Genomic DNA, 25,108 nt, shown 5'->3' on the forward strand with positions numbered 1-25,108 from the left:
GCTTGGCACACAACTTCAGAGGGAAATAAAAGAAAAATCTTTATTTTAAATTTAAATTGTAGATTGTTACAGACTAAATAAAATGCCAAATTGTTATTGGAAACAACATGGCCACTGTAATAACTGTAACTGACATTTACTTTTTACAATTAGGGTTTTTTTCTGGTGCTGTTTAACACAAGATGGTTTCCACATTTTGCAAAGGACTTTCTTTCCCTTTGCTCTGAAATAATTTGCAATCAAGCCACAGACATTTGTAATTTATTTTTATTTAATACTTTCCTATGAGCTTATGAAATACTGGGATTATTATGCTATTTACAGTAGATAGTTTTTGAATACGTACTCTCCCTCCGGACTCATATTTCAATACACGTTATCCCCTTGAACTCATTTATAAACACCCATTATTCCCCCAGACCCCGCTATAAACATGGAATATCTCCACGGACTGTTCCAGCCTTATGGTCCTTTTTATCTCTGGCTTCTTTCCTATTTATATTCATCTTTGATGTCTGATCCCGCGCTCCCCCCGCCGCGCGTGCCCGGGGGATGCGGTGCCCTCCCGAGCCGATGGCAGCGGGACCCCGCAGGTCCGGCCGCTGCTTCCCTCTTCTCCCTTCGCAGCTGCTGCAAAACCCGAGCTGGCGACAGCGGCTGGCGCGGGCACCTGCTGCACGTGTGGGGATTGCGGCATCCCGACATTCCCTGATGATGGCATCCGCTGCTCCTTTCTCAGTCCCTGTGTGAGCAGTGACAATATGATCCTCAAGCCTCCAGTGCCTGATCATTCATTCCTCACCCAGTTACTAAAACGGTGCTTTCTTTGAGTGTTAACTTCTCATTTCAGTTTTATTTCCACACCACTGCAGAAACTAATTATGAAGTTATTTAGAGGTTTGGTATTGCTCAGAAGCAAAACAGCATAAAATGTCTGAGCAGGAAAAACTGAAATATTAGGCAGGATAGCTCTTCATTGTACCTGACTATGAGAGCGATTGCGAGGGGACATCCTCCACTAGACCAGGTTACTCCAAGTCCTGTCCAAATTGGCCTTGGACACTTCTGGGGATGGGGAGGACAGATTTCACGCCAAAAGATGTTTTAAACACAAGCTTTGTGCATCTGTGAGCTTATACATCAGAGTGTCCAGCAGTTTTTAGAGCAAGTCCATAAGGGAGCAGAAGGAGCTGTGCTAGACCTGGATGACACTGCTGGGGCTCTGAAGGATCAGAGGTGGGGGTTTAGATGTAAGAGAATTAATTTGTAAAAACACAACGATGCATGCCAAGGTCAGATGTTGCATATATTTGGGCAAATATTAAGCACAAACAAGTTTAAAAAAATTTCCTTATGAAATTTGTGACCTAAGAAAGAAATCTCAGGACGAAATAAATCCTTTTCTTTTAAAAATTGCGAACTCCAGCACAATGCAAACCAGCTTGGAAAGCACCAGACAGCTATTTTACATCACTGGTGAATACTGTTACGAATTAACAGCTCATTAAGAAAAAAACCTTTGCAAACCATGAATCTAAAAAGAAAGTCAGAGAAACTGTCATCTGCAATCTCCAGTGTGTGAATAAATCTAAAATCCATCAAGGGACAGAGTTCTTCCGAGAGCCAAACAAACAGGTGTCCCCTGGCCTCCCGACCCCAACATCAACAGCGCAATAAAACTCTTCCCAGTTCAGGACCAAACCATTTGGTACCAGTACATGGGATAATACCTGCTCCTTAAAACACGGAAACATGGATAACAAATGCCTCTAAAGTCCCAGAAGAAACAGAGACGTGCACTGTGAAGTATCCCCCCAGGAATCCTGTAAATCATACCCAAATTTCACTTGTCCTGGAACAGGTTTTAAAATCTGTTTGTGGTTTCTCCAACATATTTTAAACTGTATCTGGTCAGTTCAGAAATGAAAGAGTCCTTCAAACTCCAGTGGAAAGATCTCTGTACGTGTTATTTTAAAATAGCCTTAAACTGCAGACAAATTTGCTCTGCAAACTCAATTATTTTCATGGTTTTAAAACATTTACCCTTTTTTTATCACATTTGATTGATTTGTACAGTAAAGTGCCATTACTTCCTCCATTCATTGCTCTGTGTCAGATTTGTTCACGTTGGCACCCAAAGGGCAGTGCTACGCTCGTCCTGTGTTATTCTCTGTTCCCTGAGCTCCAGCATTCCCAGTGCAGCTGGGAACCTTTGGGCACTCAAATCATCTTGGGGCAGCTGAAAGCACCATGAGCTTCTCCTGTTGGCTTCAATGAGTCTGGCCTTATCTCAGCACCAGGGGTATAAAAACTTCTGGTCACGCAGATGGTGACCCACATTTAATTTCTGGGACTACCTTTCCATCCATCCATGGATTCCTCCGCACTTGAAATGTAAGATCAGCTTGGAAAGCTGTCCCAAGATAACCTTCAGTGTCACTTCCAAAAGGCCCTCTCTGATTGAGGGTGAGAGCCCAGCCCCACTCTGGGGTCACATCTTTGTAACTCGCTGGGTTCACCTGGCACTGCAGCACAGGTCAGCCAGAGGAGGATTTTTACCAGCACAGGTTTACGTGCAGTTTATTAACATGAAACCCTTTCTCCACACTGTCACTTCTCCCAGCTCCTCGTGGTTTATCCCATCACTACCCTAACACAACGTTCACACGCAGATATGATAAACACCAAATAATAAAACACAGAAGCCAATGTTGTGACATGCACAGGAGGTAGCAAAATTAGAGCTGGAAGTATCACTCCAGCCCTGCATCACACCACGCGTGACACGGGATGCCACCGCCACACAAAGCATGGGAGATTGAAGAGAAGAACAGATAGGAGTATACAAAAAGGCAGAAACATCAAAAAAAATTTTTATTCTATTTTCCTGACAGCTCCTCACATTTATTTTCTGTACTTCGGTTCACCACTGAAGAAATCCCTGTTCAATTAATGATGATGGACTAAAACATCATAAAAACTCGAGCTGGTAGGACTGAGTTGTTCAAGAAAAAGGAAATTATTAGAGGTCGTGTTTATTCAGAAACAAAAGTGCCTTGTTAATTCACAGGACTCAAGATAATGTGATGATTTGATCTGACACTTTGCTTAATACAGGCCACCAGAATTTTCTGTATTATTTCCAGTTTAAAGCTCAATAGTTGCACTTGAACTGCAGGTTTAGAAAATCATCCACTCTCGATGTTAAAATATCCACCATAATGGCCATTAAGTTGTTCCAGTGATTAATCACCTTCCCTGATTAACACGTACATTATTTCTAGTCAAATTTTTGTCTACCTTTAATTCAATTCACTAAATCTCATTGTATTTTTTTTCTTCTACTCTTAAGAGCTCTCTATTTGTTAATTCTTTTTGCCCGTGTAGGCACTTATTGACCAAGTTCAACCACCTCTTCAGTGCTTTTCTGATAACAGAAGAGGCTTGATTTTTTTTAATCTGTCACCATAAGATAAATTTTTCACTTATTTAATCACCTTTGTGGATTTTCAGTGCATCTGTTTCAGTGCCTTTTTGCAAGTGTCAGGCCAAGAAATGGACAACAGCACATGAAGGCACCAGAGGAGCTGCAGGGACTCCCAAGATTAACTAAAAGGAAATTATCAGCATACAAAAGCCTTTCAGCAATTATTTTTAATTTTTCAAAAGAACCGTGTACTTTTAAAGTGCATTTCAACAAAAGGCAGTATCGTTTGTTTTATATAAACGGACAACTTTGAAATGCATTCTCTTTAAAAATTATACCACTTCTTCACATCTTAATTAATGCCAAAACTTGATTTTCTTCCTTAGCAGTGTATTAGAAAACTGCTATTAATGTAATTTAATTTTTGTAAGGAGCAGCATTTGTTTTCTATTTAAAAAAAAACAGGTGGTTGTGAAATGTTGGTCTGTCAACATCGCTTAGAACATTCCCATTCCATGCCTCTACGTAATAAATTAAATCAGAGTTTTAATTGTGCCCATGCTTTGTGGTTCCTGGCAGTACAAAAAGATATTCTGTGAATTCACGTCCCAAAAAGTCCTACTGAGTGATTAATTACTGGTCTGGAAGATATAAATATGCTTTTCAGGGAAGTCAGTATGGACTGCTGGAAGCTTTGGTCTTATATATGGCTGTAGGTGTCTCTTGCCCAGCAGACATCACCCTAATTCAAACAAGATCCCAGTTCCAATATTTACTGGCAGTACAAACCCCTTCCCTGCCCGCTTGCCCTATTTAATTAATACAAGGTCTATAGATTTGAAAGTGAGGAACACAAGATATGTTTATTCATATTTTAGATTTCTCTGAGTTTTCCTCAGCCTGGAAGAAGCCACCAGCATAATGTCTTCAGTCCTGCACATTCTGGACAGCGGAGCTCCTCCAGAATATGTTCTAATCAGCATGGGAGTAAAGCCCAGCCCAGCTGTCAGTCCCAACCCCATGGACTACTTTCTTCCCCATGACTCAGGGTTGTCACAGCTGGTGGCTTTGCTCTCCCCTCAAACTCTTTCTCTGCTCCAAATCAATTCTTGGGGCAGCTGGTGGTATTTGCAGTCTGCTCCCAGTGTGTCATACGATAAATACACAAGGAGAAGAGCTTTATTTTCCTTCCCACTGGAGCACCATCAATATTAAAACCAAAACCATCCCACCTGCACATCTGGAGCAAGTCAGAGCCACCCCAGCCAGGCGATGGGGTTCAGCTGGAGCTTCCATCACCCCAGGGGAACATCTCCCAGCAGGGTGAGGAGCAGCAGGCAGGAGATCAGTCAGCAAAAGGAAAACTGATCAAAACCAGCAGCGATTTGAAAGGACCTGGAACCAGTAATGCAATAGTGAACTTCTCACAGTCGGGCCACCAACACAAGCCAAAGCAACCCAAGTGGAGATTACTGCCTAATGGCCTGGCAGAGGCGGCTGAGGGATCACAGTCCAGCTCCTTGCCGCAAAGAACACCATTTATGTCACCACAAGCAAGAACATGACAAACAAAGACAAACAAAGACTAACTTCATCCTTCCTCTTTGAAAAGGTCTGTCCGTAGTCAAGGAACAGAGTGAAATGTGAAAGAGAAATGTGTTCCTGTTTGGGGGATACAAGACAAGAGTTTTGCAATCCTCTGAGCACCAAAATTCACTGAAATCACCGGGGCCATTGTGATTGCTCATTAACAATACACATCTTCCAGCTGACATTTTTCATTTGGACCTTGTGAAAACCACAAATCAAACATACATAAGAAGGTAGCCAACTTCAACCGAGGAAAGGTCTTTAAAAAACAAGAAAGAAAATAAACCTTTGATAAAATAATTGCTTCTACTGTTATTTTTTTTGCTATTGCTTCAAAAACAATTTCTCTTTCTTTCTTGTTCATCTATCTGGTGTCCTGCTGGTGTGCAGATGAAAGGTCCCGTCTCTTTAAAATTTCATGCAGGGCTCTTCAGAACATCTCAGTTTTAAATGCCCATGGCAAAGACAACAAAATGTACCAGTAAATGGGAAGCGGATGAAACCCCTGTTTATCCACTCCATAAAGGTAGAGTGTGCGACAGGGTCTGTTTCCACACCCACGCAGACTGGCAAGAACCAGCCATAAAATCACTAAACCACATCACTTACATTCAGCCAGTACTGACCCCAACTCAGCACTCCAAAAACTACCTGGGACTTAGCAAACCCAGGTGGGTACAATTCTATCACCTGATAGGAAAGTTTTTTTCTCCTTCTACCCTTCCAGTACCTGAAGGAGCCTACAAGAAAGATGGAGACTATTTACAAGGAATGACAGGACAGCAGAGAATGGCTTCACTCTGCCAGAGGGCAGGGTTAGATGGGACATTAGGAAAAAATCTTTACTGTGAGGGTGGGCAGGCCCTGGCACAGGGTTCCTAGAGAAGCTGTGGCTGCCCCTGGATCTCTGGAATTGTCCAAGGCCAGGTTGGACGGGACTCGGAGCAGCCTGGGATAGTGGGAGGTGTCCCTGCCCATGGCAGGGGGTAGGATGAGATGGGCTTTAAGGTCCCTTCCCAACCCAAACCATTCTGGGATTTTGTGGTATCACTGACATTTCCTTCAAGTGATTTTGCCACTCACTAAGAGCATGTTTTGACCAAATTCAAGACAACAGATTCTCACGACGTAATTCAAGTTTCTACAGCTCATGGGCCAGCATGGTAACCACCACCATCTCAGGCTGCAGCGTTCAAGTCTGACAGGTTTGTGTGGGTTTGTAGTACCTTTTTGCATCTAATGAGTCTAAAGTATTTTGCCAGAACAGTCACTGAATTTCCAGCCGGAAGCCACAGCATCTGTTTCCTATATCTCTGCTGTTGCTGCTCTCATTTACAGTGTTCACAACTCTAAGCACTCTTGAGAAGATATTTCTCAGCTCACTGTGGAGTTGAAGCAGATGATTCACATCTGTGGTGCTGAAGCAGCTTGGGAGGGACCAGTAGACTCCCTGCCCAAAAGTGGGAATATGTATAATTAAAAAAAAAACAGAACAAAACACACAAAACCCATCAGAGGAACCAGTTGTCAAACACTGAGACTCTTGAGGAAGAACAGAAATTTATGGACTATTTTTCAGAGAAATGTTCTAATATCTAACAGCAATCTAAATTCCTCTTAGGAATAGGGTAGCATTAGGTCCATAAACTCATTATGAGTGGAATTATGTTTTGTACATTAACAATGAAAAGAACAAATATTGTATCAAAGTAGGTGAGATGGAAGGTTTGGACCCTCAGGATCCTGACACAGAAAATGTTACCCTGCAGGAGTCACTTGCATTAATCAAAGCACCCTGATAGTGAATCGCACATTGAGAACAAGGGCCAACCACTCAGTGGGACCAGGTGTGCGATGGGGATGGCTCAAAGTGAAGACAATTCAACCACAACACATCTCTGCTGCAGTCTAGAGGTTGGGTTTGGGGAGCACTGTGCATCACCCACAAGGAAAATTTCAGTATCCGAAGGAGCTGCTGATCAACAGCCTCATCCTGGATAACCTTGTGCCAAGGCAGTTCCAAGGAGAAAAATCAAAATCATCCGATGTTCAACAGAGCAGCCTTGTAGATGAAGGATGGTGTCACAGAGTGACACACGAGTGAGTCATGGGCTCCTCAATGTGCAGAAGTGAGTCATGGCTCAGTAAATAGGTTTGCTCTGGCCACATCCCTTTGTCACATAGTGCTAATTACACCAAACCCCTCTAATTGCATCAGCCACTGCAGAGGAAATGATAAAACTCCTTCAGTCAAGCCTGAGCTCCTGCATCCAGAACAACACCACCTCACAGGATTTTGCAGCCAAGTGCTGTGAGGTTATGAACAGGGATATGAAGCATAAACCACTTTCTGTATTACCAAGTAACTACAGAGGTGAAAAAGCCCAGAGAGCCCCAGCTGGGAATGAGCCCGTTGTGATTTGCTCCACAGGATTTAATACACACAAGTCCTGCAGAATCATTCTCAGGAGTCTCTGCCCCAACTGGGGTGGACGCACTTCGCTTTGGGCTTTTAAGGCTGAAAATAACACGGATGATTTTACACGATAATCGGACCAGTGCAATATTTCCACCCAAATGACATCTGTATGACCATAATGGAAGGTGTAAGTAAAAGGAAATCTCTGTTATTCATCACAGAATGTAATCAAATGAGAAGGATAAACAGTGTTTTCTTTGACAATCATGTCTATGGTACATGACCTGCTGTCACACCAGAACAGCCTTAATACAAAATGAAGAACTCAGGGCTATTTTCTGGAAGTAGAGAAGTAACTTGGGGTTATCTTTTTAGCTTACTCATGCATTATGGACTCAATAGCTCAGTCTTGGTTTTTCATTTGTTACTATTAATTAGACATGGTGTAAGCCAGAGGCAGAAAGCAATCAGAAGAACCAGCAAAGATCAGAGATCCCCTTCCACAGGACCCTGCTCATTGCCCAGCTGGACCCTCACTGCCTCTGACTGCCCAAGAGACACGTCTGGGCGTAAAATTAGTACAAAACCTGTGACAGTCTTGGGCCAGAACCTCACTGGCTGTAAAGCTGCTGTCCTCTCTGTCTAGAAGGGAACCACTACAACTGCTGTGCCTCCAAAGTCCCACACCTGCACTTCTCACCTGCACATCCTAAACCCCTCATAGGGGTCATGGATGGATCACCAGTTATCACCTCTCCTAAAGGTAACACATGAGCTCAGATAGCCTTTAAACACTTAGACTGAGAAAAATAAAGAACCAAAAAAACGCTTCTCTCTTCCTACTCCAGCCCAGCAGCATCCCAGAGGGATGCATGGACAGAGATGTCAGCCCCAACAGACACCTAGTTTTGGTATTAAGAGTGGACCCCAGTTTGCAGCCCATCATTCCCCAGGGCAGAGAGGGACCATCCCTGGCCTCAGGACATCACATCTGCTGCTGGTTCTGGAAGGGACCATGATAGATTAATATATAATTTATTTATTATATAATTAATTAATATATAATTATATAATTAATTAATTATATAATAAATATATAATTAAAATACCACAAATTCCATCCTGTGACCTTGAGCTGTTCCATGGTTCTGTGGTTCCCAGTCAGACTGTGACACTGGACACCAGGTAGATGAAGTTTTCAGCTTCACAGGCAAAAAAGCTACAGCAATAATTCTGATGAACTTTTTCAAACACATCCTGAATTATCGGCACATTACCTATAGCCCTCTGCCAAGCCTCAGTGGTGCTCTGCTGAGGGCAGCTTTCACCAACGCTTCACGAGAGCAGCACAGCCGATGCGCGGGTGCCTCCTGCCCTGCTCCGGGGACACCCTGTGCCCAATCCCCGTGCCCAGTCCCTGTGCCCACCAGCCTGGATGGCCCCACGCACAGCATAGCCCACGGACAGCCAAGCCCCAGCACAGGGCTGGCAGGAAGGCAGCAAACCAGCCCACCGGGGCACAACCACCTGACCCAGGAGCATCCTCATTAGAATCCTTGTTAGCCGCCCCATGTAATTAGCTCCAGGCACATTTCTGCTCAGCCTTTCTACATCTGTGTTTTCCCCAAAGACTTAACTACCTGGTTTAATGCTCAAACACTAAAACTCAGCTCTCCTTCCATAAAGTATTTTAATCTAAAAATAATTTGAACCATGTTTATTTTTAAGAACTTTCACCCTCCCAAAAATAATGTTTAAAAGAAAGCAACTTTAACCATGAATACAGAGTAAATAATTGCTGTTGCTTTCCTTGCAGATAAATCACTTTTACTCTGATTTTTTTTTTTAACAAAGATCAAAAGTAATATTAATCATGCTGGCCAGGGAGCAAAAGGACATTCCCAGACATTAACTGCCTTCCAAATATGAAAAACATATTAAATATCTCTCTAAAACAAGATGTTTTCCTCATGTTTCCTTTGGGAGAAAGCTGCTGGGCACATTCCTGCATGGGCTAGGCTGGGGGGGCACCTGTGGTGTGCCACCCCTCAGCACACCTGCCCCACACGCCTGGCATCCAGCAGACTCTGGCCCTGGGATGAAGATGCTCTGGTGGCACCAGGCCACCTCACCTTTACACAGGAACTCTGCGCTGGGAGTCATCCTGATTGTGCAAATTGATTTTTCCCAAACTTCTGCAAGAAAGCACACACATGGAAACTCCCAGCCATCTGGCTGCCACCACTGCACACGTGGATCCGACACCACAGACTTTGCATTTACTTAATCATGATCTGTGATTTCTGTTGCCATAGGATCAGAGGCACGAAGGAGACAAACCTCCTTGGGCAGCATAAGGAAATACAATTAGGGTCAGTCCCAAGAAAGACCCAGGAAAGCTGTTTTTCCCTCAGCCCAGGCTGGCCCAGAATGCCAGCACACTCTCAGTAACCCTGAGTCAGCAGGAAGGTGCTGACGGGGCCCACAGTTCCAGCAGCAACCCTTAAGCCCACAGTGTGCGTTTGTTATTAGGACAAAAGAAGGGGGACAATGCCCGGTGGTGGGCATCGCCCACAGAGTGAAGGCCATTAAGAGCATTACTCTTCTCCAGAGGGTTTTATCCTTCCCCTTCCCATCCCCAAAGACTTTTTAATGGTTTAATCAAGAAAATATGGGTGCTTTCTTCCCTTAGCGGGAACTGGGGAACTGCGTGGCCAGTGCAGCCCACTCCGCCCCACGCTGGGACACAGCCGGGGCCCGCCACAGGCACGGCCCGTGGGAGATGCCACTGGCTGCCAGGCCGGCACACGCCCTGCCAGTGCCATCCCATACCACAATGCCCAGCTTCTGGAACGCCCTCTTGCCCTGCTCCTTGGAGCCGACCTGTGTTAGACCACACAGCTCCTGCCAGGTGCCTGCTGCCACACCACACCTCCACAGCGAGGCTGCTTGTGCTCCTGCTCCCAAAAACAGAGCTCTGCCTAAAGGAGATGGACGAGTTTGGTGTCCCAGCAATAAAGGCTTCTCAGCACCATCAGTAACTCCTCTTCCCCTTCATTTCCCTGCTCCCCCCAGCAGCAGGAGGGACACGCAGACAGGAAGGCTGCGGAGCAATGGCCAAATCTCCTGTTGGATTTGCTGCCTGTATTTCTTTGTTACTGAAGTCCCCCTAATTACTTTGAAAGTCTGTGAATTCTGGTCACAGAATGAGGGGTTTCTGTCAAAGCAATTTTCCAGAAAAAGCTGTTTCTCTGGAATAAACTTCTCATCTGCTAATCCACCAGTGCCGCAGTCGCCGGCTGGCCCAAAACAAAGGAATAAGGTTTTCCTCCCAGATACCCTGAGGAAGAATTTTATTAGCAGCATACATGTATGATTAGAATAACAGAAAGAAGAGTTTATTCGTGAAAGAATTGACATCAAACCAATACCCAAGTCCTCCGAGGACAGGGTAGATGCCTTTGAGCAAGAAGCTTTAAAAAAAACTACCAAAAAGCACAGAGGTCCCTCACTTTTTCCATCAAGTTTCTTCTCTGTGTCTCACTAGAGTCCTTTTCTTTTAAAGCAATAGTATTTGAACTTGTACCAACTCCTAAAAATTAAGATTTTACATGTTGATCATCCCTCGTAAGAAAAAATTCCCATATATCCAAGTGGGAAACAGCACACAACACGAAGTGATAAAATTTGGCAGAAAGTTAATAACTACGAATCTTTAAAATGCTTCATGTGAAAGAGCTGATGATGCAAAAGCAAACAGAGTGAGCGAGCATCCCGGGATTTGTAAATTAAAGCCGTTCAGTACCTCACATCCAATGTTACAGGTCCTGTTAAAGCAGGAATTGGCTGTCCCTGACTTACCAGCCCTCCCAAGCAGAGCTCTGCTGACACCGTGCCACGCAGCAAAGGTGGGTGCAGAGGCTGCTGTAGCTGAGGGGTCTCACAGCACCAGGGCTGGCAGCCAGGCTCCCTCTGCACCCCTCGTGTCCCAGCCGGTCCTGATGGCACCAATGGAGTTTGGGAGGTGTTTGAGACCACAGCAGGACAACCTGACAACGCCTGTCCTTGGCTGTGGTGAGAGCACAGCCCTGAAGGGACCAGCCCAGTGCCCGGGCTGTTGGAATGTGTGCCCTTGGCTGAATTATAGCACCAAAAAAGGAGCCTACAGAAATTATTGTTTTCTGATTCACTCTTAGATTAATACTCAGAGATATACAGTCTCAAGTTATTTTCCAACCATTAGAAGCAGAAAAAACAAATATTTAATAAATTGATTAAACTTCTGTTGGGCAAAAGTACTTCAGCATACCCTGAGCTGTGGGTGTGTCTGTGCCACCCCCAACACTGCCAGCAGACCTTGTGCAGAATTGCTACAGTAAAAAAAAAAAAAAAAAAGAGAAAATATAACTATGTGAGGCTTCTCCTCAACCTGTTTTCCTTTCCTAGGAAGGAGACAGTTATCCCTGCTCCAGTAGGACGGAGATAAGCACACGCAGAATGCCCACAGGCTACAGTTTTTCATTTTCCTCTTGGCCGATCTACAACTAAGCTGCCAAAATAAACCTCGCCTTCTAGTCAGGCTCAAAATGAACCAAACTGAATTTTTATGTCATAAAAGGAAGCAAAAAAATAAGCATGAACAGTTAAAATGCTTAAAATATCAACACTTTTTTCCAGAAGGGAAAATAAATTTATGAAGACAAGCTATTAAGCGCTGATTTCAGACACTAATTACGCAGTCCCCAACACATCCATTGCAGTATCTCAGTCACAGTTGCCTTCCTAAAGTCAAGGAAGTGAGAAAGTTTGGCCTCATGACATCAGGGACCAAATCCAGACTTTTTAGGTCAGAAGAGGACCAAGCACATATTTTGACAGCTACCTCATCTAACTTGTTCTTTGCAGAGCAACAGCTTCATTAAACGACAAGGTTTTTTGAGTGACATTTTTGTGGCCCAGTGAAAGCTCCAAAAAGAACTTGGAGAGGAATCCAAAGTCCCCCCACTGACTCAGAGCAGCAGGGATGCCCCAGGGTCACCTGAGCAGCCAAGAGCCTCTCAAAGAGCTGGTATTGATATTTTCTGGAGACACTGAAATTTCTCCGAAGGAACCAGACTACTTTCAGTTTTAGACCTAATATGAACTTCAAATGATTAAATGTTTCATTGTGTACTGAAGACCTGAAGGATGAACTTTTCTAAAATGCTGAAAACTCAATAAGCACTATGAAGACATAGACCTGGAGATTACCCCACTGCCCTGCCATGGTGCCGTCAGTGCATTTCCCAGGGTTCTGGCCCAGCTCTGCCTCTGGCAGGCCAGAAACCACAAAAAGAGCTCAGCCCAGCCTGTGCAGGCTCCCTCAAACAGCAGCTCACACGTCCTGCGTGGCCAGCTCCAGAGGCCTCCCTGAGCTGCTGCGTCGGGCACTGCCTCCTGCAAGAGATTTCTCTGACCACCTGGCATTAAAAACTTAATTACCTCATGCAAATGACTTGCTCTTCAGAGCTGGGAGGTGCAGTCCCCAGGAGGTAATGCCCATGCTGGCCACTCCAGCAGGATCATGTACCTGTGGAGTGTGACGGTTCCGGTGGTTTTGGCCATGGGATGGAAGGAGAGCACTGAAGATTGCTCCAGCACCCCTCTCACCAGTCACCTCATCTTGGAGCAGCCCAGCATTGTTTTAACTTACCAACACCTAAGGCACCAGGGAAGTTGTACACAGGCAAGAAATTCTCTGGCAGCGGATTATTTTGTAAGGTGTCAAGGAAAAGGAACCCAAGGAGCAGCCAAGATCTCAGAGAACCCTTCAGAGGCTTCCTGCTCCCCTCTCCTGTGCTGACTGTTCCCTGGCTTCACTGACCTGCCAGTCTGAGGCACAAGCACACCAATCCACCATGATGCTGCATAAAACAGTGCAAAAATACCTATTTTAAGGAAAAGCCCATTTTGTGAGTCACGTAGACAAAAGTACAAACGCCAAGTACCTGCTGTGTCAAGCAAAATACATAAAGCACAATCAGAAAAACCCACTGGAAAAATGCAAGTGCCACACAAAGCAATCTGGAAAAGTAACATAAAATGACTGACGGGTTGCTTGTCACTTTTGTACGTATTCTCACCCTTCTTCCACTCACTATACTCATTTCCCTTTTGTAAAAAAATATTCCCCTTATACGGTGTCCTTGATCCTTTCAGAGTATGACACAACATTAATAACAGAGGTAAACAAACTTCCAGACCAAAACAGAGTATGTCATCTATCACACTTGGTTCCTCATGAAGTACAAGCTTTAACTGGAATTTGTGTGGCCAGCAAGACCAAATTATCAAATTAATCCGCATTTTGTAAGTTTTTTTCCTTGTTATTCTAATTGAAAAAACAAAAAGAGGAATTATTTCCACAACATATATCTTATGACTACTGCAGATCCAGACCGACGACATGCCAGAAGGTTGGAGAGCACCAGCCTGAGGCAGCAGCCCCACACATGTGGCAAGTGGAAGCACAGCAAGAGTAGCCTCTCTTCTGTTTAAAAACACGGTAGAACAACCCAGTTGCAAACGAGTGGGCAGACACGCCAAGCAAGCGGCATCGCACACCTGGAGCGTGCGACGGCAGCGTGAGCCGCGTCAGGCACTGGCACACGGTTCTCTTGTCCGGCCCCAGCGGGAACACGGTCAGTGCACTCCCCTGAGAGCAAGGCAAGGCTGTTTTTAGTGGGGACAGGCTCACCCAGACATCCAGCTCAAGGTTCCAGCGATGACAGGGCTGATGGCTGACAAGTTACTGCCCAGAGGCACGGACTGGCCATCCCTGCACATGTCCAGAGCAAGGTCTGACCCCGTTACAAACACAGGCGTCGATCCACGACGCGTTACTGAGCTCCATGGGGGACCACGGCCACAGCTGGTGGTTCCTCAAACAGGGGTGCTGAAAGCTTTGAGTCACACAGTCAGGATAATTTTCTATTTAATCTCATGGACATTCCAACTGACCCCTGCTCCTCACATTGCCATAATTAGAAGCGTTTGACATTACACTTTAACAACATTCTTCTTAGTTGGCATTTTTGTGAGCAATTAATAACCTCAACTAAAAATAAAATGTATGTATATATACACTGTGCTATGAAACCCACAATATTTTAAGATAGTGTTTCATCTGAATACTTTCTTGAGGTCATGTGTAGCATCTATCTCTTTATATGGATAACTAGAAGCAAAGAGGAATCTGTCGTGATAACATGCAAATAAGTACGGTGCATTCATACGAGACCAAACACTAGAGTAATAAAAAGGAAGGAAAACTACACAGCAGGACAGATATTTCCAGCATTAATGTAGCATTTTCACCTGCTGTGCAGACACAAATTCTGTGTACATGAATTAACACTTGTTCTTATTTGTTTTCTCCCCTTCTTTATAGACTAGAAGCCTTATGTGCACCTTTACTTTCAACTAATATTAAGAAGCATCCATGGCTGCAAAGATTATTTTCATTTATTCATGTGAAAAATGGGGTTGTTGTGTACACTTCCTGAGGGAAAAAAAATGTGAAAAGTTATGCCAAAAACTAAGAAGAAATGTCTCTTAGACTCTCATCATTTTATCACCAAGATACCTTTAAAAAAAATGACTCTTACATCCGAGCAATGGTCACCCTATTGCCAATAATAAGGGCTAAATCAATTTAATCACAGAGCTTCTGTACTTTCTGGTTGAGCAAAGCTCAGCAGGAGCTCCTGGGCTTCATGGAGGTAGAGACTGTCCTCTGATTTCTTATCTTAATGTTTTACATTAACATTCTTTTAATATTAACAGGAGCCTGAAAACAGCCCTGCATGTGCAACTCAATCATGTGCTTATTTCCATCAGCATTCCTCTGGCAACCAGTTCCTTGTAGATAAGATTTCTAAAATAATTAATATTTTCATGGAGCCAGCTATGTTTTAACGTCAGAGACACGCAAGGAGATGGCTCTGAGGAAAAAAAAAAAAGTCATTACCTAAACAAGTAATTTTTACTGAATTCCTGAGGGGCTCCAGCACACGGAATTCCCTCAGCTGGGCTGTACATTTGCTATCAGAACATACGTGCACTGTACCTCACTCAGCTTGACTCATAAAACCTGAGTGTGCTAAGTCTCTGGTGATAGAACAGTCCTGATTGCTTTTGTTCTGCTAATTAGCAGGGAACAAACCCTTGGAATAAGTTTTTCCCAGTGAGTGCGCTAGGGCACACACAGTGCAGTAATAGCACCACAAGAAACTTGTGTAACAGAGAATTCTGGCTTCCTGCTTTCTTAAGCCTGACACAAAGCTGGAATAATTAGGGTGATAAAGTCGAAGCAGCCCGAGTAAATTCAGCTAAATCTGGTATCACCACAGTTGGGACACTTATTTGCATGTTTAAATTACTCAAGTGACTAATTTTATAATTTCCTTTTCAACTGCTGAATGCCTTACGTCTCAAACGAGTCCCCTGGGAGGCAGAGGCACAGTGCACGGTGTGTTAAACTTACAAACTTGTTATACTGCACCAGATTAGCATAATACTGCATACGTTATTCCTTATTTAATAAAAATTTAATTGTGCATATAATTTGATAATTCAATACCAGTAATTTGTTATACAAAATCTAGAATGCACTCATTTGGTTTCTTCCTTGGAAAAAAGTTACCTGTGAGTTCTCTGTGACTAAACATTCTCACTAGAACTCCCAATTTTGCCATATTTTACCTGCAGCCTTCCTAAACAGGACACAGCTCACACCCAGGGAAATCAAAGCCTTTCACTGGCACTCAGAAGTCCTTAAATCCAGCCCCCTGGGCTTTACGTGGAAGATGCAGAACACTGAGGCTGCAGCTCTTAGTTAATGATGTTCTGATGGTACTCCTTGGGCACATCTTCCACGCAAAGCCAGGGAATGACCACGGAACGTGACCAGAACAAACAGCATTCTGTGCCCATTGGAGGCGAAGTTCTCCACACACTCTGATGCCATGTGAAGATTTCAATCACAGACTGCAAACAGCCACTGAAAACATCTTGAAAAGCATTTGGAAAATCCCGTAGTTACATCATTCCCAATTACCATCCCTGGCAAACCAGCCTTTCCACTGGTTTGTTGACATGCAGTTTGGTTTTCCATGTCCTAGGGGAAAATGGTGGTCTTGGGAACCTCCTAATGAAAGTAAAACTCACTCAACAGGATCACAGGAACGACAAATTTGTTCTCTTCTGTAGAAATTAGCAGAAAATATTTGTCTCGTGTTCTACTGACATGTTATTTCTTCCCTGTTTTCTAGTTTGGCTCTCTGGAGCTCATCCAAAGCTTCTGACACAAAAAGTACAACTGGCAGCAGTTCTCCAACCCCTAGGGCAGCCCTGGGGATTTAACACCCACCCACCCTCCCAACTGGGTGCCAGCTGAGTCCCAGCAATGTATTTTAATTGAGAGCAATTACTCCACTAATAGAGGAATGCCAGAGAATGCATTTTTCCATTGAAAAAAAATTCCTAATAAACAGCCACCATCACACAGGTGTTAAAACCATTAACCCCCACAGCTGAGAGAGATGAAAGCAAACTTTTGGAGAAGGCAGTTTTTGCAGAGCTGCGTTAACGTCCTCCCACAAAGGTCAGTGCAGCTCAGCCCGGAACCTCCCGGAGCCTGCTGAGAAACCCTTCACATCTGCCCAGCCTGGGTGCAATCTCAGTGTAACACACAGGTCACCTTCCTAAGCTTCTCTACCTTCTCTACATTTAAATTAATTGTATCATTTTATTTATGTTTCCAACTTACTGTGGTGTATTAGCATATTAAAATTAACTCTGCTGGCTGTAATCACTTTACCTTAACAAAACAACTTACCAAGGCAAATTTGATAAAATTATAGTACCCCCTTGTGGTGTTACCTTCATGCCCCAGTAGAACACCTTTCAATATTATATTTTTTTAAAATCCTTTTCTATCAAGCTCAGTGGAGAACTAACTAGCCTTTTCTAGGATCCATCAGGAGCAAAGGGAAGCAAAGGGACTATCACTGGAATCCAAGAATGGATGAGCTAGAACACCACTTTTCCATGAGCCAAGGGAGTAATCTGTACTAAAAACTGACTCATTTTACATCAACAAACACAGCCTATGACACTTTGATATGAAAACATCACTTGGGCAATTGCCTCCCTGATGTAAAAAAAACCAGTAAAGAATGATTTCCATTAAAAACCACCAAGCTCAACACCCAGAACACAATCAGCCCAATCAGCTTACCAGTTAAAAAGAAATTTGAGAGTTCACCAGTGATTATACCCCAAAGAATCACCCCCCCCAAACTGTACACACAAACCTCAGAGGCACCTCCTTATAGATCCTGAATATCCCGTACCATTGCACCACGGGTTCCAGCACTATGAAAACTCCTGTGCGACAGGTTTAGTACCCAGGAGTTCAGGTGCCCTCCAGAACCTGAAAATATGGGAACGTGGGAGCATCCAAGAGCCTGCTCAGTGGAATTTCACAATCAGGGAACCTTGCAGGGACAGCCTGGACACAATTCACAGCTATTTTAAACTCATCATCTACCAAGCTCAACCTGTGACCTTCCATCACGACGTTAAAAAGTTACTGTCTCCTGTTCATGACAAATGGAGCTTTGCAGACACAACGTTCCCAATATTTGGCTGCAGTCTAAGAATGGAAAAGAGAGAAAGTCTGGCAGAAATACACCTAAGGAGATTTTATTCAGGGAAGAGAGGACCTCCTGCTTCACACACACAAGCCATTAAGAATTTTACAACCAAATCATATGGAGCTGCCTGTACAGAACGTGTTCCTTCTCCCTTCCAGCAGCCCTGCCTGATAAAGGAGCCTGGCTCCAGGCTGGATGTGTTTCCTTCTGCTTCAGGACTCAACTCTGCCTTTCTTTTTCCTACTGCCTTTCTGAAATTCCATGGAAAGCCATTGTTGTTAAACAGCAGTAAGTGTTACTCTCCCAGCAGTGTACACTAACAATAATTCAGCCCTGTGTCAAGGGAGGCTGTGAGTTCCTAGCTGAATTTATTTGAAAAATAAAGTTTGTTCTTTTTCTCCGAGATCTTTCCTTAAGCCAGCATGGAACTCTTGTAAAAGAAAAGTGCCTCTAAGTACCAACTACCCAAGGAACAGCCTTTTTATTTTATTTTTTTATTCGTTGCTCACCATGACAACATAATAAATGAGCCCTGAGAGACTTGCAGTGCTTAACTATTTAAAATTGTGTATTTTATCTTTCACTGTAGGCTTCCAGACATAACATCCATGATCTATTTTTCAAACCCTCTTCAGTGTCTCTGAGTGAAAGGCGCCAATTTTCACCTGCAATACGCAATGATCAGAAGCACACCTTGAGCAGGGACTCTGGTAACACTTTACAGAACTACTCTTACAGTATTTTTGTGATCTATTAATAATTACTCGCTCCTGTAAAAGAAAGGCAACAAGGCAACAGTTTCACCATCTGCTTTTTCCATTTTTGTTTGGAATTCTGCTGGACGGCTCTGTATTCTTTCATACATGACTAATAGGAAAGATACAAGACTAATAGGAAACACAACTGCAACTTCACTTAGGGTTGGTTTCAGTTAACAGATGGGCTTTAAACTATCCAACATAAAAGCATTCATTTCAGAAAAACTGACCCCAAAACTGCTTCATAAAATGAAGTATTTCCATTTTTTTTTCCCCTCAAAGCTTTAGGATCTCTCATGACACTACAGTATAAGAGGCCCCTGGGTTAAAAAAAAAAATAGCGCACACACACTTACAATTTCTGACCTTAAATATCAGAGACTAAAGGTTTTGCAATAAAAGTATCAGCAGTAACACACACAGCTCTACAAAAAGCCTCCAAGACCACAGCTTTCCTTGCTAAATTTCAAGAGTCAACATAAAATTACAGCAAAGAGATCTCCAAAATCCCGTTTTTTGGTCAAGCGAAGCTCTGGTTTTCCACCAGCCATACAGCAGCTGTGGTGAGACTTGGGGCTGTTGCAGCAGTGCTTCCCTCTGGATAAGTAACTCCTACGAGGCAGTCACGGATGGACACTGTCCAGAACCGCTCAGTCACAAGGACTGGGGGGCAACAGCACAAGTCCTACTTCCAAACCCCTGGATGTAAAGCACAGCAAGTGGAAAACTGCTCATCCCACACACACCCGGGACAGCTGAAGAGCATTTACCCAAGATCAAGATCCCTGGATGTGCCCGAGGCCAGGCTGGAAAGGGCTTGGAGCAACCTGCGGTAGTGGACGGTGTCCCTGCCCAGTGTGGTGGCAACTTCAATCCGAACCCGGCTCAACAGCGGAGCTTTCCCGGCCTCCCGCTTCCACAGGCTCTGGCTCCAGCCCAACCCACACCACAGCATTGGCAGCAGCTTCACGCGGGTTTACATTTACTTGTAAAGATGTTCAAAATTATACTGAAAAGTATTTTTTTGCAACTTGTTTCTCCTACTTCTGTCCCAAAGGTGCCAGGGCACCCGCCCCGGCCGCTGAGAGCGAGGGGGCTTCCCAGAACTTCCAGGCAGAGCCCATAGGTGGCGGCGTTTTCGTATGGAAAAACCAGAATTCCCTTTATTTTAACAGTCACGGCACAGTCCGATTCTGAGCCCGCAGGTGACGGGCAAAGACACCGATTCTCCCCATCAGCTCCTCTCCCCAGCCGCGGCTGGGCAGTGCCCACACAAGCAGCAGCATTTCCCTCTGGACAAGAAGCCAAACTTTCGTCCCCGCTGCTGTTAAGGAGCAGCATCCCAGAAGTCACCAAAGCACAAGTTTAGAAACAGAGGAAGCAAGTGAAGCTTTCCAAATTGCACTGTACCCCATGAAAATGGCTCTTCGTTTTGAATATTTTTATTACTTCCTAACCAGAATTCTCTGAGTTTTGCAGAGAGGTATAGAATCACTCAAAAAAATAAAAAAAGAACACCACACCAAACAAAACTCCCCAAACCCTGTAGTTTAAAAAAAATGCTGTTAAAATTTCATACAAGAATTAACAATGGAGAAAAGTTAGCGAATAAGACCAAGTAGAAAGTAAGTTCCTGTGTTTCCAGCAGTGGTTTTGCCAGATGCATCATCACATCTGCATGTGAGCAATTTTTCATTATTTATAAATGCGTTACAGGAACACGGCCAAGCTACAAACCAAGGAGTCCAACACACATTAAAAAAAAAAAAATACCAGGGAATGTGTCTTGGTTATAGAACAAAAGAATTCATTTTATCACTTGGCTTTAGCACTGGAGAAAATGGCTCCTGGTGCGCTGAACCCCGTGATGAATGTGCCCCCTCCAGATCTTTATTGCCCCTGTAAATCACCGCACTGACAGCACTTAATAAGAAAGCTTTGGAGTGGGTTTGAAGTTTTGCTTTGTACAAATAAAATCTCATATTAAAGAATTTGCTAGTCCTCAAGGTGTGGAAAAATAAGTATGACTAGAACCTGTTGTGCTTGCCTTTTTTAACTGTTTGTTTCCACTATTTTTTTAAAATCATTTTTTAGCAAAGGGACCAAAATAACATAAGGAAAATTATCTGTATTAAAATAAAAAATTAGAGTTAGGACTTAGTTATTAAAACCCCATATTTCTGATGTTTTATACCCTGTGATGTCTGGACAGGGCAACAAAATCAGAGGCATAGAATATAAAACATTAAATATCTTCCATGGTGTGATACGACATGCTGACAATACTCCTGGTTTTTAACTAAAGAAAGTGAGGATTCGATGTCCACAGTTATCGGTCAAAATTCCACTCTCTGAGAGAGGGCAGGATTATCTGAGTCACCTGCTACCCCCTAGGTGGGAACAAAAGGGTTTAAATCCCTTGGCAGCACTGCAACAATATTCACAGATGTGGTCAGTAACGACTTCTACATATACATATATACACACATATACACACAGAGCTTTGGTCAAGCACCCTATAGGAAAACAGAGAAATAAACTACTACAACACAAATATTTAAAGTTCATATCAGAAAGCGAATAGACTCGTTTATACATACAGATTTAATTGTTTGCTTTAGAGATGACATTCTAGAACAGATATTTGAGGGGGAAAATGGCTATTTGGAAGCGTTCAGAAGCAAAGTGCAGCTTGGCTCAGGCCATCATGTACTGATAGACAGTGTCAGCACATCACTGAACTATACTTTAACCAAAATAAATCACAATTCATGTGGTGGTGGCTTTCTGTTCTGCTTCCATGGCTTGCATTATCCTTGCTCAATTCCAGGCAGCATCATTCCTTCTAAACCAGTTTATGACACACCCTGGCCGAGGAAATCTTAACAGGAAACTACAGTTATTTGGACAAAGCTAAATGTATTTATAGGGAAATAAATGTATTTCCTGTTCAAACTGGGAGCACAAAGGTATTATGTGACAGACTATCAACAGGTCTGGAGGAAGTCCAGCTTCTCCTGATGGATTAAACACATTTGAGAAGGTACCTCAAGAAAATACACGCTAGTGGGCATGGTCTGGAAGAGTAGGAAAAATAAAGGAAGGTTTTTCCCTAAAAACAAACCCAACCAGTACTAAAGCAGCACATCAGTAAGAGTCCTTTAGGATTAGGATCCAAAGTATCAGGTATCAATATTTCCCAGCTGCATGGATCTTTCCATGCATCTTTTTCTACCTCTCATCACTGGAAAGAACATCTGCAAAGGTACCAGAAAGAGTAACCTGGCACTTGGGGCGAGTGTGCAACCCCAAACTGAGCAAAAGGAAGAGGATCGGGGCAAAAGGGGGAGAATCAGGGCACACGTGGATTTGGAAGGAAGTTCCAGGTTGATCATGTTCACCCCCAGGGACCCCCTGAGCTGGACACAGACCCAGCACAACCCCCTCCCCTTCCATGGACGTTCCCCTGCTGCCCACTCCCCCTACAGCTCACCGGGGCAACAGCTAGAGCCTCCTTTAACATTTATAATCATTACTTTGATTTTTAAACTACTTTATGATGGTTTAGTCTTACTTTCCAAACCAGAAACCATTCTTACACCTCTGAGAACTTTTGTGTGTAACTTTTGGGGGTTGTGTGTGGGTTGGATTGGGTTTTTCTCAACAAAATAAAAGCCCAACAAATACTGCAGGAATCACCTGTTCCATTTAAAGAGCAGATCCCAGGTCCCTTCCTCCTTCCATCCCCACTTCAGGTGAGGTGCCAGTGCTCAGGGACAGTCCCAGCTCAGCACTCCAGAGCAGGATCCCCTCTCAGTGAGGATGTTTGCCACTCCACAGCTCAACCACCTCATTAGCTGCTTTTTATTGAGCACCAACACTCATTACTTCTCAATTCTCTGATTAAGCACCACACTGCCGGGATCCCCAGCCTGCATCTGCCACCTGATTAGCTCAATAATTCTGATAATCGCAGACCCAGAGAGCTGGGAAGGGAAGGAACTGCAATCCCTGGGAGCTGGCTCGATTTACCCCTTTGTATACAACATCAATACCCCAAACTCCCAGCAACACTGTCCAGAGAATCCAACTTCAAACGCGCCAAGTTCGAGAATAATTTCAATAAAAAGCCACAGCAGGTCATTAAAATGCCCCATAATTGTGTCTGCATCGCACTCCGTGCTGCTCCCACCCCGTCTGGCACCCTCCAGAGGTTTAAAGCTGCTCGGGGAGCTGGAGGAGCCCCGGCAGCCCCGCCGTGGCTCTGTCACAGCCGGGGACAGTGGCAAAGGCCAGCACAGCCCCCTGGCCCTCTGCCCCCAGTCCATCTCCCCGCTGTCCCCCGTCACTGCCTGACATGATTTAACAACTGTAATTCCTTATTTAACGATGTCAAAGGTTTTTAGGAAATTGACTGTATTTCACCAACGATATATTTCTTCTCTATGACAGAGTGGTTAAAATGATTTTTAAACCAAGACAGCAAAATAAAGCAGTAATAAAATCAATAAAAGGTGCTTAAAACATTCCTTCTATTAGGTAATGGCATTTAAAATATCCGTAGCTTGTAATGGCACTTAGGATATGCCCGAAAATCAATGAGCTAAATTACTTATTGAACTAGTTAATTTGAACATTGAGTTTTATATGTATATTGATAAAACAAGCGACAAAAACCCTGGGTGTGTTCGAATTCCACGGTCAGATATCTCCCTCTGCCGGGAAAAAAACTCTTAAAACTCCACCAGAGACTTTTTTTTTCCTTTTTCTTTCTTTCTTTTTTTTTTTTTTTTTTTTTTTTAAGCAGGAACACTAAAGGATGTAACAACTGAAAACTCCACCAGAGGTCTCAGACTCTGTAGGGTTTGTAAATTATTGTTGGTTTTGCCAAAATCTTTGAAGTTTTACGATGCCGAATAGCAACACTAAACCTTCAATTGCACCCAAAATACCATTTGGTATTTTGAAATAGCAAAATATTGCCACTATATCCAGAAATATACAAAACCATGTGGGAAAAGTGTAGAAAATAAGCGGATACCGTAGTGCTTTAAAAACTGTGAGATCACCCTCAACAACTTTGGTATTTTTCATGTTAGTAACTCCTCCATGTAGACTCTGAAGTAATAGCCTCAGGTAATACTTTTGTTTTGCTAGAAATAAAGTGGGAAAGACAAGTTCTGTGTCAGCTTCTGCTCCTGAGGCGCAAAAACCCTTCTCCAAAGCCTCACCCGAGCCCGCTTCTCTTTCACACGGTGCAAAAACCTCTACAAAATCTGAGAGGCTGAAGGGCATTGGCTTTACCTGACACGGTCCCTGGGAAGAAACCAAACACTAATAAAGATTTCTACCTATTTTCGTGGACTTTTATCGCTGCGGTAGCGGAATCCCTGCCGTCCCCGGAGGCTCTTTCCCGGGCCGGGTCGCAGGGACAGCCCCGGCGCACCTGTGAGGGGGAAGATTAAACCCGGTGTTGGCACTTCCACTCCGTCCCAGGGCTTCCCTGCGCTCCCACCCTCAGGCGGGACGGCAGGGCCGGGAGTGCGGCCCGAGGGATTCCTCACTCTGGGAGAGGGCACGGAGATGCCTGACCCGCGGAAAGGCGAACGGCAGCCTCATCCTGCACGGGAGCCGCCGCGGGGGCCGGCACGGCCCAGAAGCACCCTCCCGGGAGGGCTGGGAACACTCAGAGGAGGGATGGGGGCAAAATGAGGGGAAACGATGGGGGAAAGAGGAGGGAAAAAAGGGGAGGGGGAAAAGAAGCGTTAAAAAAAGCAGGGGGAGAAAAAGGGGGGGGGAAGAGGGGAAAGGGGAGGAAAAAAGGAAAGAAAGAGGGGAAAGGGGGGCAAGAGGAGGAAAAAAGGGGAGAAGGAGGGGGAAAGCGAGGAAAGGCACAGAAAAAGAGGGGGAAAGGAGGGGGGGAAAGCGGAGGGAAAGGGGAGGGATCCGCAGCTGGGGACGGCCCCTTCCCGCCCTTTCCCCGCCTCGGGGCGGAGCAACGCCACAGCCCCAAGATGGCGGCGGCACCTTCCCAAGATGGCGGCGGCACCTTCCCAAGATGGCGGCGGCACCTTCCCAAGATGGCGGCGGCACCTTCCCAAGATGGCGGCGGCACCTTCCCAAGATGGCGGCGGCACCTTCCCAAGATGGCGATGGCACCTTCCCAAGATGGCGATGGTACCTTCCCAAGATGGCGATGGTACCTTCCCAAGATGGC

At 44.4% G+C, this 25,108-nt stretch overlaps 1 long non-coding RNA gene across 1 annotated transcript; it reads right to left on the minus strand.

Moving 5' to 3' along the window:
• Window positions 1-426: 426 nt before the first annotated feature.
• Window positions 427-24,638, minus strand: LOC125332291. Its single transcript, XR_007206440.1, has 3 exons — window positions 24,456-24,638; window positions 24,243-24,337; window positions 427-742 (listed from the first exon to the last, which is right to left on the minus strand). It is a non-coding gene; the product is annotated as an uncharacterized LOC125332291 (long non-coding RNA).
• Window positions 24,639-25,108: the final 470 nt, after the last annotated feature.

This window comes from Corvus hawaiiensis, chromosome 12 (genome assembly GCF_020740725.1).
Source record: "Corvus hawaiiensis isolate bCorHaw1 chromosome 12, bCorHaw1.pri.cur, whole genome shotgun sequence".
In the NCBI taxonomy this organism is placed as follows: Eukaryota; Metazoa; Chordata; class Aves; order Passeriformes; family Corvidae; genus Corvus; species Corvus hawaiiensis.